The sequence below is a fragment of the Leptonotus elevatus genome, chromosome 12 (assembly GCF_054856555.1).
Source record: "Leptonotus elevatus isolate MCC_2025b chromosome 12, RoL_Lele_1.0, whole genome shotgun sequence".
NCBI lineage: Eukaryota > Metazoa > Chordata > Actinopteri > Syngnathiformes > Syngnathidae > Leptonotus > Leptonotus elevatus.
The window spans coordinates 14,898,658-14,914,516 of NC_141250.1; the positions used below are offsets into that span (position 1 = coordinate 14,898,658).

The 15,859-nt window shown below is 38.6% G+C and overlaps 1 protein-coding gene across 3 annotated transcripts in view; it reads right to left on the minus strand.

Moving 5' to 3' along the window:
* LOC147164717 (ephrin type-A receptor 6-like) overlaps positions 1–15,859 on the minus strand; it is a 110,116-nt gene that overhangs the window by 34,732 nt on the left and 59,525 nt on the right. The window lies entirely within an intron of this gene.

Consider the following 15,859-nt stretch of genomic DNA (forward strand, 5'->3'; position numbering starts at 1 on the left):
AGTGTGTTTCATCGCCATACTTATTGTGTGTCCTATTTACTGTGTCCTTGTCTAACATCTGTGAAGTTGTTCAAGGACAAACAACTTCCTCCGCACGTGTGCCTTTCTGGTTGAATATCTACATTAATCGTACAGCTGTTTGGATGCATTCCAACAATGATTGGAAGCTACATAATTTCGGACTTGGAATAAATCTAACATATAATTACAGATGTTAAAGAGTTATTCGGGCTGTGTCGGGGAGATGATTTCCCTTGCCGTTGTCGTACGGCTGCTTCATTAGCTTAGTTTGCAGTTATTTTCGTTGGTGCACAAATTTGACAGAAATGTTTTTGAGCTTAGCATTGCAATGGAACTATGAAGTATGATATAGTACACAAGATACATACACAGTAAATTCTGTAGACTAAATTTGACTCTATTTAGAGGAGGACCAAATAGACTCAGTTTTAGAGTCATATTTACACTTGAGAGTAAAATGAAGAATTGAAAAAAATGACTGATAAAAATCACTCAAGGGTTGAGGAACGAACTCAAGACCTTTAGCCGATCTACTCCCTACTACTTTTGCTGTGTATTAGTATATTGCTCATGTCAGCTGGAATCTTCCTAACCAAGAGCAAAAACATCGGACCAAAAACGATGTTTTTGCTCTCCTCTTGGAGATAAGTAAACAGTAGGAGGGGCATAGCTCAGGTGGTAGTGTGGCAGTCTCCCAAGTTGAAGGTCGTGAGTGTGTTCCTCAACCCTTGAGTGACTTTCCCCCCCAATTCTTTATTTTACTCTCTACCTAGTGTAAATATTAGCATACTCTAAAACTGAGTCTATTTGGTCCCACTCTAAATAGTAACATTTACTCTACAGAATTTACTGCATAGGACCCATAAGCTGCTCTTGAACCATTCCCGGGTAGAATCAACCGATTTAAGAATATTTTTGTTACCCAAGAAACAACAAAACCCTTGGAGTGAAAAACTTTGTCCCGTGTCTTTCCAGAACTTTTATCTCCTAATAGAGAGACATGGAAATCCATTTGCATCTCATTATCACATCCAATAATTTTCAGAAGGTGATGAACCCAATGATCATCATTCATCTCATTACCTCCATCTCTTCACATCTTATCAACGTATGTGTTAAGGTGGCACATTCAATTTTAGTTACATTATTAGGGCTACTGAATTAAAACACTTAAAACAAAGTCATCATTGCATTGTGTCTATCTACGCTGAGTGCTCAGACATTTTGCCATCATCTCACCTGTGGGGGAGAACGAGTACAGGAAGCCAGACAGCCCACTTCACATATATAGACGCACACTGCCCCCCCCCCCCCCCCCATGGGGTCAGCAAGATAAGCTGCTTTGGGAAAGGGATGCACCTTTCACTTCCTGTCAACATGGGCAAGTCGTTGTTCCACACCAGCGACTCCAAGCCTCGACCTCACTTATTTCCATTCTTCCTGGCCACTACCTTCCAAAATTTCAAATGAAATACAGTATAGATCGATATGAAAAAGGGTCTGAAATCCAATATTTTGATTAAGGATGATGATAGATTGATTGTTAAAATTCTTGTCTATTGTGAAGAATAGATTGTGCCAATGGGAAGTTGTGCTATGTCAATGCCAAGGTTATTTTACTTAACAAACTTACTTAATTAAAAAAAAAAAAATTTTGTTGACGAAATAATAAAAACTATGTCCTTTGTTTTAGACGTTGGTAATTAATTTAAAGCATGAGCCTTTGGAGATGATTTTAAATGTGATTTTAAGGTGATTCATTTTGATATCAACCGGAATAAGGACCTTTGAAAGTGTGTCACGCAGAAGTGACATCATCTAGCAGCAGCCAATAGAAAAGCACCTTCAGATGACGTCGCTCCTAGCATTTTCCATGCTTGACTTTTAGCTCCAGTGGCTCGACTTGCCTGCTTTTTTTTTCATTTAACCGAAATGCAACATTAGGCAAGTAATATACCTTTATACAAAAACAAAAACTAATACTGAAACTAACTAAAACTAAGCATTTTTAAAACTAAAATAACTAATAAAATAAATAATTACCATTTTTAAAAATTATAATAATAAAATAATTAAAATTAAAAAGAAAAAGAAAATAATTATTAAAATAAAATAACCACAACTCATACTACAAAAAACTAACTAACAGAACCACCCAAAACTAATTAATATTAATAAAATAAAATAAAAACTCAAAACGAATTCAAAACTAACAAAAATGAAAATTCCAAAACTATTATAACCTTGGTCAACACAGACCTCCGTTATTGCGCAAGTGCTCCGGGCAACATTATTCTGCTGAATGTGTGCATGAAAACATGAGTTCAGAATATTTAGAGGCAAATTTTCCCACCCCATTGACAATATTACAAAAAACAGCAACTACAAATGTCCACAACCCTTAGTTAAAATATTAGTTTATTTTCTGTGGCTTACTCTATTGAATAATCTATCCCCCCCTTGTCTATATTAAATGAAATAAAATACACAGCACATTGCCTTGCCTACTTGCTCATTCAGTCCAAATATAAACAAACATAATGTTTCATTAATTATGTTGCTATTAAGTTTATGGCCAATGCAATGTGATATGCATTAGCAAAGTGTTTCCACGAGAACAGGTTGTTCCATTATCTCATGAAGTAGCCACAGTGTTCTAGTAAACGCAGCTTAGCCACTTATCGGTTGTAATGGGCGTACACAACCATTAAAAATACATAGTAAATGATAAATAATTAAGCAATGTACAGTTTACGACCTCTGATATCTATGACTGAATCCATTTTTAACATTACTTATCATAATAGAAATGCTTATTTTGCACCTGCTTGTATCCATAAAGCAGCCAGATGAGACAACGATATTAGACTAAATATTTCAGGAAGTGTTACATGCTTTGGCTTCTGACGAGTGAATCGGCAGAGGTTGACTGTCAACCTCAAGGACACGTTGACTGTGAAACCTTCTGCTAACAAGACTGTGTGTCGTCTATCGGGATTTACTGCCCACAAAGCACGCGGCGTGCGTTTGTGTGAGTTATGCGTGTCATCCATCTGTTGCACAAGCACACACCGCCAAATTGATAGCCATTTAATGTCCAAACACACATGCAAGAACTAAGTAATGCCTTTTCTGCGTGAGAATGTATTCGGAATACGCGACCATCGGCCAACTCTAATGCTTTAATCGTGCGGGAATAAATAATGTATAAGTTGCTTAAATGGAAATAAACACACCCAAGTGAAAACGGTGTGCACCCCCGCAAAAGTCCAAGAGTCATTTAACAAAAGTTTCTCCATAAACCAAGGGCACAAAAGGTAAACAAATGTTTTAATGACTTTCTGTTCCATTTTCTTCCCTTCAATATCTCCGAAGTAAGCTACATGCCGCAACATCACAGCTTTCATCTTTTTGCCACGAATACGCTGATTATGCCGCGAGCCGATTGCATCAGGAAAACAAAAGGACAAAGAACAACAAAATAGAAGACGAAATATTATTCGCTGTTTGATTCTTGCCTGCCAAATTGTACATCAAAACTTAATTAAGCGGAAAATCTTTTTTTTTCTTGTATATCATTTTTCCTTTGACCTGTTCAAACCCTCATGCACTAGTTTACTTCAAATACAGTACAACCGCTTTTCCTTCTGCCTCCACTTTCAACATCTAACTAATCAACGCCACAATGCATCCATTTATCTCCAACTTGACCTTTCATCCTTCGTCGCCCTTTTTTTCAGCTTCCCTCATATTTCTGTTTCTGCTCATTCTAACTGTCTGGGGATTCAAAGTCCTGCATCGTAAAGCCCATTTCACACCGGCCATCTAAGCTGGCTTTTTTCACGGCTTGCTTTTTTTTTTTTGCCTATAATTTAAAGATGCAGGAAAGAGAGCCTCTGACGTAGTATAAGAGGCATAACTAAGGTGGATATTGGGAAGCCGGAGTGAAGTTAACAATGCGGACTTCCTTCGCTTCTTTGTATTGCAAGCAATAACCGCTGTCCCACATGCTAATGCCGGGGTCACTACACGTCTAATTATTTCCATTAAACTGCATCAGCTGTGTGAAAACACAGGATACAGTAAAATCCCACTTCTGTCTGAAAGGCACAGGCGATTAAATGCGGCCCTACGTTACACCGCTGATGTGCCAATTTGCCAGAGAGGCAGCGTGAAAGAGGATTAGGTCTCTTATGATAGTATTACATTATTGTTTGCCAGGGACTAAGGGAACTTAAGTTTTGGACTAAAGTTAATGTAATTAATATTGTTGCGGTCAGGTGGAAACCGCTTATGTCCAAATTTGGTCAAGTTCCTATTTTTTTTTCCCACAAATGGATACTATTTGTCATTCCCCCCCATTTCCCCACATTATTAAAAAATGAAAAGTGTTGAAAATAACGTTAATACAAATCTACAGTATTTACTCTCTTGGACACTTTAACTGTCTGGGAGGTCCGAGGGGTGTTAAAATGGGGTCAAAGCACTGAATCAGAATTGAAGATCTGTAGTGTAAGTTCGGCCTCATATACCACATCATACATTTTTCCATCTATTTAGTGTAAAAAAAAAAAAATATCTTATTTATCTCCCAAAACTGTTAAATGATGATTTTTTTTTCACCTCTTATCTGCATACTCACACAGCAGTACACAGTTTCTGGTGCCCTTCAACACAAGCCTACATTACAACTGCTGACTGGACCAGTTTACAATGGCAATGACATCAGTTATGGCGGCACAACTTCTGTTCTAAAGGTCATGTGGCCATATGCGAGAAGTGTTGCTGTCATCACTATGCGAGTGCCACTCGCTCTGAAAATACACTTTAGGAACTGTTGGTTTTATCTAATCTATTGGAAAGAGCATAAAACCATTCGATTTAGCATTTTAACATGTGCCCTTCAAGTTCCTTGATGCATTATTGCCCAATAGCCTGATCGTTTGGTAATAAAATAGATGTACGGCAGCAGCAAAAGCAAAGGTTTTCCATTTTATGCGTTTCATTATTTGGCCACTTGTGAAGCAATTCTTGTAATGGTGCAATTGTGGAGTAAGTTTCAGGTTAAATAGTGACATTGTGAGTTTATGATGTGCGTTTGTGTACTCAGTGTGCTGAATGATGGATGTATATGGTGTCAGATTGCCAAGCTTTACTTTCTTGGAGCTCCGTGCAGCAGAGTGCCGTCCTGCAGTCTGTTTATAGCTGCTATATATCACCCGACTTTCAATGGTAATCACCAATGATGCTGCAATGCCAAAAACGATTTAGCTTACTACTCGACAGTCCATGGCCGTTTGATGTAGCAGCAGGTATTTTCGTGTATGTATGAGGAATGCAATGAAAATTCGTTCGTCCAAATTTTTGGGACAGAAGTGGCCCGTAAGTGCATTTTTGGTTTTCGCTGTAAAAAAACGTTTGCAGCTGGTTGCAAGCAATCATTGTGGGGCACTTTAGAAGAAAAACAGGAGGAAAAAAAAAGATCTGTCCGGGAGTTACTGGTGCGCCACGCGTCAGTTGCCGCCCATAGTGCACCTTAGTTGGCCACGCATGCTCCGGAGGCCCGTTGAACTGAGAGGAAATGGGTAAAAAAGAAATGAGCTGAAAAATCTCCTGCCGCGAGGACTGCTTCTTCGGCGGCCGTTAATGTTAATTTTTTTCTTCTTTTTGTGATATGAGAGAGAGAGAGAGAGAGAGAGAGAGAGAGAGAGAGAGAGAGAGAGAGAGAGAGAGAGAGAGAGAGAGAGAGACGTTCACCTAAAAAGGCCCAAGGTAACAAGAGCACTCATATATGATAGTCTTTTAAAAACTTGCCAGAAACTAATTGAGCTTATGTTGATTTAAAAAAACAAAAAATAATTACAGCAGAAATTGCTTGGAGGCTTTGCCGATGTGCTATCCATTCATGCTGATTATTTCTTAGTAACAAATAAACTGAAATAGTGTGGAATCTCTTAACTTGAAGAGTGAGGTTGCACAATTCGTAACAACACACACACGCACACACACAAAATCTTGCAAGGCCCTAAATTCAAAATACAAAGATTAGCATATGGCTACCTAAAAAAAAAATATATAAAAAAAAATAATCCATGGCCCTTGTGGCTGTTTTTATAAAACATCATCAGCGATGCTAGAATGCAGCGTACCTCGCGAGAACACAGCTCAGCAAGCATCCAAGGATTAACTCTTGACCTCAACAAGGAAGGTTAAGACAAGAAGAGAATCCACCGGAGATGAAGTGAAGTAAGCAGATTTGCATTGAATGCAGAAGAGTCCAGCTTCACAACACTCACGTCACTATTTTTAGTCAACGTTATATCATAAATTGTAGCTAAAGCAATTATAAAAAAAACAGCACACTGCTGATCAGGCATGCCACAAGGCAAGCACATGCATTGTATGTGCATTTTTCAAATCATTTTGAATTGAAAAAAAAATCAACAGTCAGTCACTAAATGCCTGTTTTGGGGGGTGTACTTCTGCTTTCTATTTTTTTGAAATAATACATACGGAAGGAACAGTTGTAGATCAGTCATCATTCTGACAGCACAGCAGCATCAGGGCCAAATCAAATTGTATGATTTGGGGCCCTGGAAGTTAGTGCTCAATGCATCACTGCCTTCTCATTTAAATGTTTCATTTTACAAGAAGAAGAACAAATACCTTGAGACAAGAGCAACACCGTTGCTAGTTTTCTCTTCCGTCACGAGCGTTCTTTGCTTGCTCTAACTCTAAACATCCCTCATCTTTCAAAATACTACCCCAATTTTTGTATGCATACACTCGATAAGTATAATTTAGCTTTATCTCCCTCACTACATTTAGCAGTCCTCCCTCTTCTTTCTCGCTCACATTTTACTTTCCCTTTCATGCGTTTGTGTCCAGCTTCAAAGGTGGCCGCCATGATTGCAGGTGCAGAGAGATCTACAGTGTAGCAAGGGACAGCACCCTAGAGATGAAGAGGGAAAGGGGCCCTGCCGGGACTGCAAGGTCACATTGAGAGTGAACACCTTCAAAGTATCATAGATTTTTGATTTTTTTTTTTTTTTTTTTTACACCAAAGCTAGGAAGCATCCTTCGTTCTCTGGCAGCTTGCATGTGAGTGGTGAGCGTCCTGTGTCACTCTTTGTCCCAGATAGTCACAAGCAAAGGTGAGGATCTATTAGAGGGGAACCCAACACCAGCCCAAGCTAAGACAAAACAATTTCCGTAAAAATATAAAAAATAAAAAATATTTCTCACTGGGTCAAGTGCATCAAACATTGGAGCAGGCTCCATTTTTATATCCATCTTTTCCCTAAAGATATAGTGGAGCTTGTTTGTTTCTCTCCAAACAATTATTTGATATAAAAAGTTGGAATGATTAAATATAGGTGGTCCAGTCTACAGTACAAAACAATTATTGATGCAACAGGAGGGTAGAAATATGATATGCCATTAAATAAATAAATAAATCGTATCATGGTTCTTTTCCACATGGAGTAGTTTGGATGGTTGCCTTAAGCCATTAGTTTTGATTAAGGCCCACACATTTGTAATAACTTTGCTTAAATCAGTGAGCAGCAATCATGTTGAAGCCAAGATCTACTTTTATGTCTCCAACATACCATGCCGTTGAAATGAAAGAATGAAAGAAACAATTTGACCATATATGCTGCACACTTCAGTGAAACGCATACAAAGTGCACATCCACTATGTCTGTGCGCCATATGTTGCTATGGCAACTAACTTCTGTGCCCTTTAAACTCAGAGTAAAGTGTCAACAATAACCACTATTGCCTCCTTTCAGAATTTGAAAGCATAGAAGCGAGAGTTTCGTCAAAAGGTAACTCACACGATCACTGTTCATCTTAGAGGAGCGTGAAAATAAGCGCTTCATCCCTCCATCCATTTTTTGGCCATCTTATCTTGTTCAGGATCGCGGGAAGCTGGAGCCCATGCTAGCTGACTTCGAGCGAAAGGTCAACTACACCACGGACTAATCACAGAAGCCAGATCACATGCCACTTAATAGGAACGGCACCCACCACAATTGTACTTAATCGCATGACCGCAATAGTTAACTCACAATGAATTGCAAATTTGATATCTGTTCTAAATGTACAATAAAACGTTTTCATAATGTTAACATAAAAGTGGAAAAAATGTTAAACTAACAGAAATATGGTTGCCTAGTTTAGTCATTGATACAGTAATTTCATAATAATTCATAACATTTAGTTAAAATGAAAAAATATACTGAACTGTAAAAAAAAAAAAACGAGAGATATTGACTTGTGTTGAGGTCATTTTTCTGCCACTAGATGGCCTAATTGCATTTGTAAGATGGTGATAACTCCGTGCATTTTTTTTTCATATTCAGAGCTATTTAATCTTTAACATGAAGTCACTTGTGAAATTCTGCAATTTTTTTTAATTGTAAAATACAACTTGACCCCAGTCTCCACAAATATATGGATTATTATTCAATTTATTACTGCTATTACTGCTTTTGATGTGGACATGTCTGCTGCGTTGCGACTGGAATTAGCCCAGTACAGGCTTTCCAAGTAAGGGGCGCTCATTAATCGTGCGTGCGTAAAATAAATAAATAGTGTTGTTAAAGGAACTTTAAGTTAACTCAAAATTAACGCACTCATTTTGACACCCCTAGTTTTAATTGTTGCAAGACCCGGTTAACAACAAAGTATTACTATTAAATGTTATTCACTGCAGTACTTACCTGATTCACCAACATCCAATCCTCTAAACGATTAGCTTTGTTCCTTCTTTCAGGCCAGGCAGTGTATTTCTAAAGCATTCATGATCATCCTTCCATGCTTGTGACATGATCACACCAAAAACACGACAGCATATCTTCGAAATATGATAGGAAAGCAAATAATTCTGGATAACATGAGATAAGCCATTTAACCTTTAGCCCGACGACTTTAAGTCAATGCCACACCGCTGTCACGTTGCAGTAAAATATAAAAATAACTGTATGCTTACAATACTTAAACGACTCAAACGCACCCATGGCTTCATCATAAATGTATGCGGGAGAACATGAAGGATGGGACAGAGAAAGAAAGGAATAAGAGATAAAGCAAATTACCAGGATAAATACGTTGATAAATCACTAAGGGGGCAGAGAACTGTCGAACACATTCATCCTGCCCGATTGTTCCTCCCTCTATCTGCCTTAACAGAAGGCTTAAGGGGGGGGGGGGGGGGTGCGCACGAGAGAGCGAGTATGTGTTTTACGTGTCTGCGTGGGAGAGACGCCACAATGATGACTCGGGTCTGATAAGTTGTGTCCACACCAACACAAGGTGGACACATGACATTCATGGCTTGACACTAAATATTCCCCGTATATTTCCATATGCCGCTTGGTAATTGGGGCTTCCTAGGGGGGTGTATTTCCTCACTTTAGCTGCCAAGGGCGTGTATTCCTTACAGAAAGAGGCTGATAAATCAACTTCTAATAAGCCAGCTACCATGGAGGTTATATTTATGGCCGCCTACTCCCCAAGGCCAATTCCGGTCCGGTTTTTGTCTCACGTGCATGCATACACGTGCTTGTGAGGTTGTGGATTTTATTTACATGCAGATGGCGGATATATATTGAGAATTGTATTGATCATTGCCATTGGGTATAGAGCAGCACTCACTTTTTGTTGGCACACCAACTATAAGGGTGGAATTGGACATGCTGTTATCCCTTGATTTTGTGACTGTTGTTTGACAACAGGAATGAGAGAAAACAAAACATTTTCTCGCAAAATAGCCACATGCCAAAAAACTTCCCTTCCTATGTTTACTGGAAGGGATTTAGCTTGTTTGTTGAATTAAGAAGCAGGTTACTCTATCAGGGTTTCCTCCAACGTTTTATTAGCCTGGCGGCCCATCAGGCTTTTCCGGTTAGCTCACATTAGCCGCACGGGCTAACGTTAGCATGTGCGGTTTCTTTTGTCATTTCTAGCCGTTATTCGTTAGATATTAAATGGACGCTACAATTTCAAATCTGATAGAGTATGTTGCTTGGAATCACCACTGGCTGTGGCATTATTTGTAGTTCCTGGTAGTAGCCCATGTAAATGTGCAGGGTGGGCATTCCGTCTATCCGTCAATGATGAACGGCCATTTTGTTGACGACTAACAAATGACGGGAAACATTGAAAAGTTGACGGATTAAGCGATGCCGGAAGTGGGTTTTCGTCGGTCAATGTAATCATCGATCCGTCAATGACGTAATATCCATTTCGCTGAGAAATGATGGATTGACTATTCCAATGCGGCATGTGAATAAAAAATGACGGATTGGCGATAACGGAAAGGTGTCCCGACTGATGGATGCTCAAAATTTATTGATAGGTCCACCTGTGTAAATGTGCACAGCGAAAAGAAAAGCAGCAAGCAATGGAAAAGACAGGACTCTACGATATCACACTGTTTATAAGGCTGACATCTCTTTCCCACCTACACAAGCAGTGGAGGGGACACTAGCCAGATAAGAATAAGAACCTCAAGCTAAACTGATGTACTGCTCAGAGGAAATGTGATTCAAAAACTGTCACCTTCCCTCCCACCCTCCACCCAGTTCATCGAGGGCCCCGGTCTTTCAAGTCATCTCATTTGTATGGCTGTTGTTGTTATTAGTGTTTCTGCAGCACAGCGCTTTGGTCTCGGGTCACGGACAAACCGCTTTATGATGCCGCGCCTAATAAACATCATTGGGATTTTCCCTGGCTGGTAATTAAGTGCGGGGATAATTTGTCATAGTTAGTTAGAGCATGGTAAGATGCCGGGAGAGGTGCTGCCCAGAAAGAGCATGGTGGCTTAGAAGGCCCGCACGTTCATGTATTCAACTCATTTATAACTAGAGCTGCAAATTGATCCTGGCGCCTGTTGGGCTACAAGGCAGAAGGCCATCACAGGTCAAGGAAGATGAGACATAATCTTTAATAGAGTTTGACTTTAACAATCTAATAAAGTTTGACAGTAATGATTTTGGAGTTCTAATTACTAATTTACTTTGCATAGCTGACAACAGTTTATAAAGTGCACATAAACAGGTGGATATGAAAAATTGTTTCCTTCTGATAGCTGGAAAAAATAAAATTGGAAGTTGCAGTAGTAAAACTTTGACTGTTAGAGGTTTTACAGTAAAATTACTTTTGTACTGCATTTTCATACTTGCATGTTATTTAAGGTTTGAAAAAATCTTCTAAATCATGCATACAGTGGTAATCAATGATCAAACTCATTCATAAGGTTGTCATTCATAATATGTCTTCTTGGCTATGATAATATGTAGGTTTAAAATGGTAAAATTCTGCCCTTAGGCAAGTGAAAAAAATGAAGATGATCTAGACTCTAAGGGCCTGAAACTTGATTGCTCACACAAACAAATGTGGCGCACCTGAAATTGTGTCTGCCAAACGTGTAACCGTAAATTGCTGCACAGTTCATTTTTTTGCGTTCTGGGAGATTTATATGCAAATGGCTTAATTTAGCACATACACTGATTTCTCAAACCGTAGATGGATTTGGATGACTAATTTGGTTTACAGATATGTTAGATAATTTTTTTTTTTTTACAAGAAGTGCACTGTATAAAGGTGAATAACAAAAAAGTATTAACTGAATTTATTGAATTTCTCGTGGTCATGAGTAATGTTGAAAGATATCAGGTCTTAAAATGTGAAAATGGTTAACAGTCAAGAGTATTCACTCAAAAGTAATTTCAAAAAGTAATCAAATGTAATTAGTTACATTCCTGTGAGAAAGTCATTGAAATACAGTATTTAAACCTCTATTACATTTTCAAAGTTCCTTGATCTTCCGTGAGCTTCCCAACACTGCGCGCCTTCTATTTGGGATCTCACTAAATCAGGCCCTTTAAAGTCAGGGCGTCGGTAATGAATGGCACTCCAAAAGCCAGAGCTCTTCCCACATCATTTCATATGCATTTTATCCACCACATTTTTTATTTCCTTCCATCTACAAAGGACTGTCTCATTGGAGTCTCAAGTTGCTGTTCTGATGTGACACAGCAACCGACAACCTGACCCGTCTCTGATTACTTTCGGTGACATACACAATTACCAAGCTGCTTCCTGTGATTAAAGACCCTCGTGTTTCGAGGGCATCTCCATTTCGGCTCCTGCCGCCTCTTTTCAACAGTCACCCACCTGTCCGCCTTGCTTTCATCACTCTCTCAGTTAGCATTGTGAAAGTCAGCTATGCAATTCACGCCAGCATCACCTGTTTCTCAGGTCATATTCCTGACAGTCCAAGTTAAGTTTAAAGGAGGGTTTTGCCTTAGTTCTCTGTTAAAGATTGCAATTGCCAGCTCTTTATTTAACTTTGAATTGACTATTGGAAATATTTCCAATATAAGATAAAAGAGCTTTGCAGGATAAAATGTCCAGAGCGGGGGTAACGATTTTGCAGTCCAACAATTGATCAAATAATTATTGTTATAGTTGCCCTTTCTTGATATGGCTTTCTTTAGGTTTCCGATTGCTGAACCACACTTACAGTTCCATTTTTTTTACGGAACAAACCTCAATATAGATTTTATTTTGAATCCCAAAGTTGGGAAATGGTCTTTGCAATTTGCAACCTTGATCTACAGTAATTGACTTACATTATACAGTATGGAAACCATCAGCTGCTGACTCACTCTTTGTCAGGTAATTTACTCCCTTTTCATCCTGCTATCCCTTTTTTTTGGTTTCTATTCTCATCCCCATGCAATCATCTTCCCATTCTCCCATTTCTCATTTTATATTCCCTTTCACCTTGTTCTTTTTTTGTCTCTTCATTGGACTCTATCTTTTGTTTTTTTATAGTCTTCTCCTATTTGGAGAATCTCCTCTGCAGATCTATGTATGACTAACCAAGTAATGGTGGTCATATGGCAGATTAGTTTGTCTTGCATTGAAATATATTATCTCTTGGAGGAGCTTTTTTTCTTTTTTTCTTTGTCTGCCAGTTTCAGTGTGTATAAAGTATGTCATGGAGATTGATGTTTGTGCATATATGGATATATAAATCACAGAATACGGAAAAGGTTACACTTGGCAGGAAATTATCACAGGCAATATAGTTTCTGACGCATGTGGAGAGTACTAAAGGATGGTTTGCGTATGTGTGTGTATTTGCAAAGAAACCCATCACAGCCATAACAAATCATATATGGTAACCTCACTGGCATAAAGCATTTACCAAAAGTGAAATCTGCATTTTAATACCTACGACTAATTTATATTTGGCTGCAGTGCATTGTTACAGGATTTTTGCTAACCCTCTCAACACGCAGGAATTCACATGCCTGCCTGTTTTCTGCTGATGCTAACTAACTCTATGCTAATGGTGTTTTCTGTTCACCTTTCCAAATCACCCATAGAATTTTATGTGGATGCGTCTTGGGAAGCATGTGTGTGAACATATTGGGAGGAGACATGTACAGTTAAGTTTGCCGTTAATTGATTAGGCTAGCTTAAATAATTTATGAGATAAGCTATGTTCTTGAGCTTGGTCACTTTTGGAGGTTTTTCCAAAAAAACAGCAATCTTTCATGATAGTGCAGCACATTATGTATACAGTTTCAGATATCACACGATAATGTATTAGTTAGGATTATGTAGTGCATGGTGTCTATGCATAGGCTATAAACAACTTTGCTATAAAAGTAAACCCGGTGAGAACAGTCCCATGCCACTTAAGAGAGCACAGAAGGGGCCTCAGGTTCCTGACTCCGTCGGGAATAAAAATACCTTTTTTTTTTCTTCTCCAAACAGCTATTCAATCAAGCCAAAATCAAAACAAACATCCATAAAAATTACACCCCAAAAATATATATCGACCTGACTCCAGCTCCCTAAAGCACTTTAAAAAGCTGTAGCTTTTTAACCTAGTGTATATTAGCGCTGTCTTGTAGCCAAGGGACTCGCTGTGTGTCTATGCATTGAACTTTGGGAATCTTAATGAAATAAAAGGCTAGGTGTGACATTGTGTTTACCTGCAAAGACTGCCGAGCCGTCCCTGGACACACGCAGAATAATGCATTTAATGTGTTGTGTCTGTATGAGAAAATGTGTTTTTCCCCAAACTCCCTTAACAACAGAGGAGCAGAGGGTGGGATGGAGCCAGAGAACAAAGACGACAGAAAAATGTACACTGGAGAAGAACACGAGGCGGTAGAGCACAAAAAAACTGTGTTTGCAAATTACAAATGAAAAGGCTGTACATTCTACACACCATGCCCTATCCCACAGGAAATATGGGCCTTTCAACAAAAACTCTTATTAAGAGAATGCAGGTCGTAAGAAAACTCTCATTAATTTCGCACCATTATTTACAGCACTGGCAAAGAAAAAAAGAGATTGTCCTGCTAAACAAATTGCATTGCCATTTTGAATCAACTATAATAAAAACTTGTAAGCGTGAAGCTACAAGCAAAAATTGCAATAATTATGCATTTAAATAGTGATGTAAATTGAGTACATATTCTAACTTGCCAACATTTTACAATAACAACTGTGTGCAATATGATTATAATCTTAATTATCATAAGGCTGAAATACAACTGAGAAAAGCAAAATAGCTAACTCTTAATATGATTTTAAATGCCACCAATGACAATAAATTCATCTTTTCATGTGGAGCCAGTTTAGGTACACTTCTTTTACACTCAACGAGCAGATCAAGACAAACACTAAATATCTTTCTTGCTCATATAAAATCATGTCTAGATCAAATCGTAGTAGTAGAAACATATTCACAAGGCAGATTGATCGACCCAACAAATCACAACAGGTGAATGGCACAGAAAATAAAGTTGGACATTCACCTGCAGAGAAGCGAGCCAACCAATCAAACGGCCTTGCAGTGGCAATATCCCCATTAAAAGCTAATGAGGTGTTTCCCTGGATCAAGGTCTGGGCAATCCATCAAACCCCACAGCAAGATTTATGTTTGAGCTTTCCTGAAAACTAACAAATAGACTGGACTAAAACAGGCCCTCCTGTCGACAATGCCACGAGTCAGCCTATCATGGACTGCAATTTTCCCATCAAGATATACCCGAGGCAATCGACTCATCACTTTCTAATGGTAAAGACATGACATATTCTTGCAATATAAGAACAGACAATAACATAAACAACAACTACTAAAAGTTAAAGGTACTTAATCAATGCAATTAGTCAAAATTAATTAAATGAGCATGCCACTAAGAGCTTGTTAGACTGAGATCTCACACTTTAAGCTTTGTAATTGAACATCTGGTCGCTTATCTTCTTCAGAGAGAAACAGATTTTTAGAGTTAGAAGTGTGATTAGTGCAGTTCAAAAGAAAATAAAGGTTTAAAAATGACAATTACTGAAGAGAACTCACCACACTGTATATGTGGATAATGGGGTTCAAGGCTATTTAAGAACTGTATGTAACGATGCATGTGCACAACCATTTTTGGGGAAGATTACGTAATCCCAAAAAAGGGCACCGATCGCCAATATTATACATAAAATTACACACGCACACACAAAACAGTATTTAACTTGATAATAACTATCAACAAGGGACGTGAAGGGATGCTATGGTGGATATAAAAAGTCTACACTCCCCTGTTCAAACAGCATGTTTTTGTGACGTGTGCTTACTTCCAGTTAACTCATTCATTCCCAGCCATTTTCACTGAAGCAACCACCTTCGCTCCCGGCTGTTTTACTGGATTTTGACAGATTTTGCAAGGCCCACAGAATATTGCGTTCGAACATGGAATTGACCAAAATAAAGATTAGAATCTCTTCTTTCATCAGGAAAACTGATATATTTGTA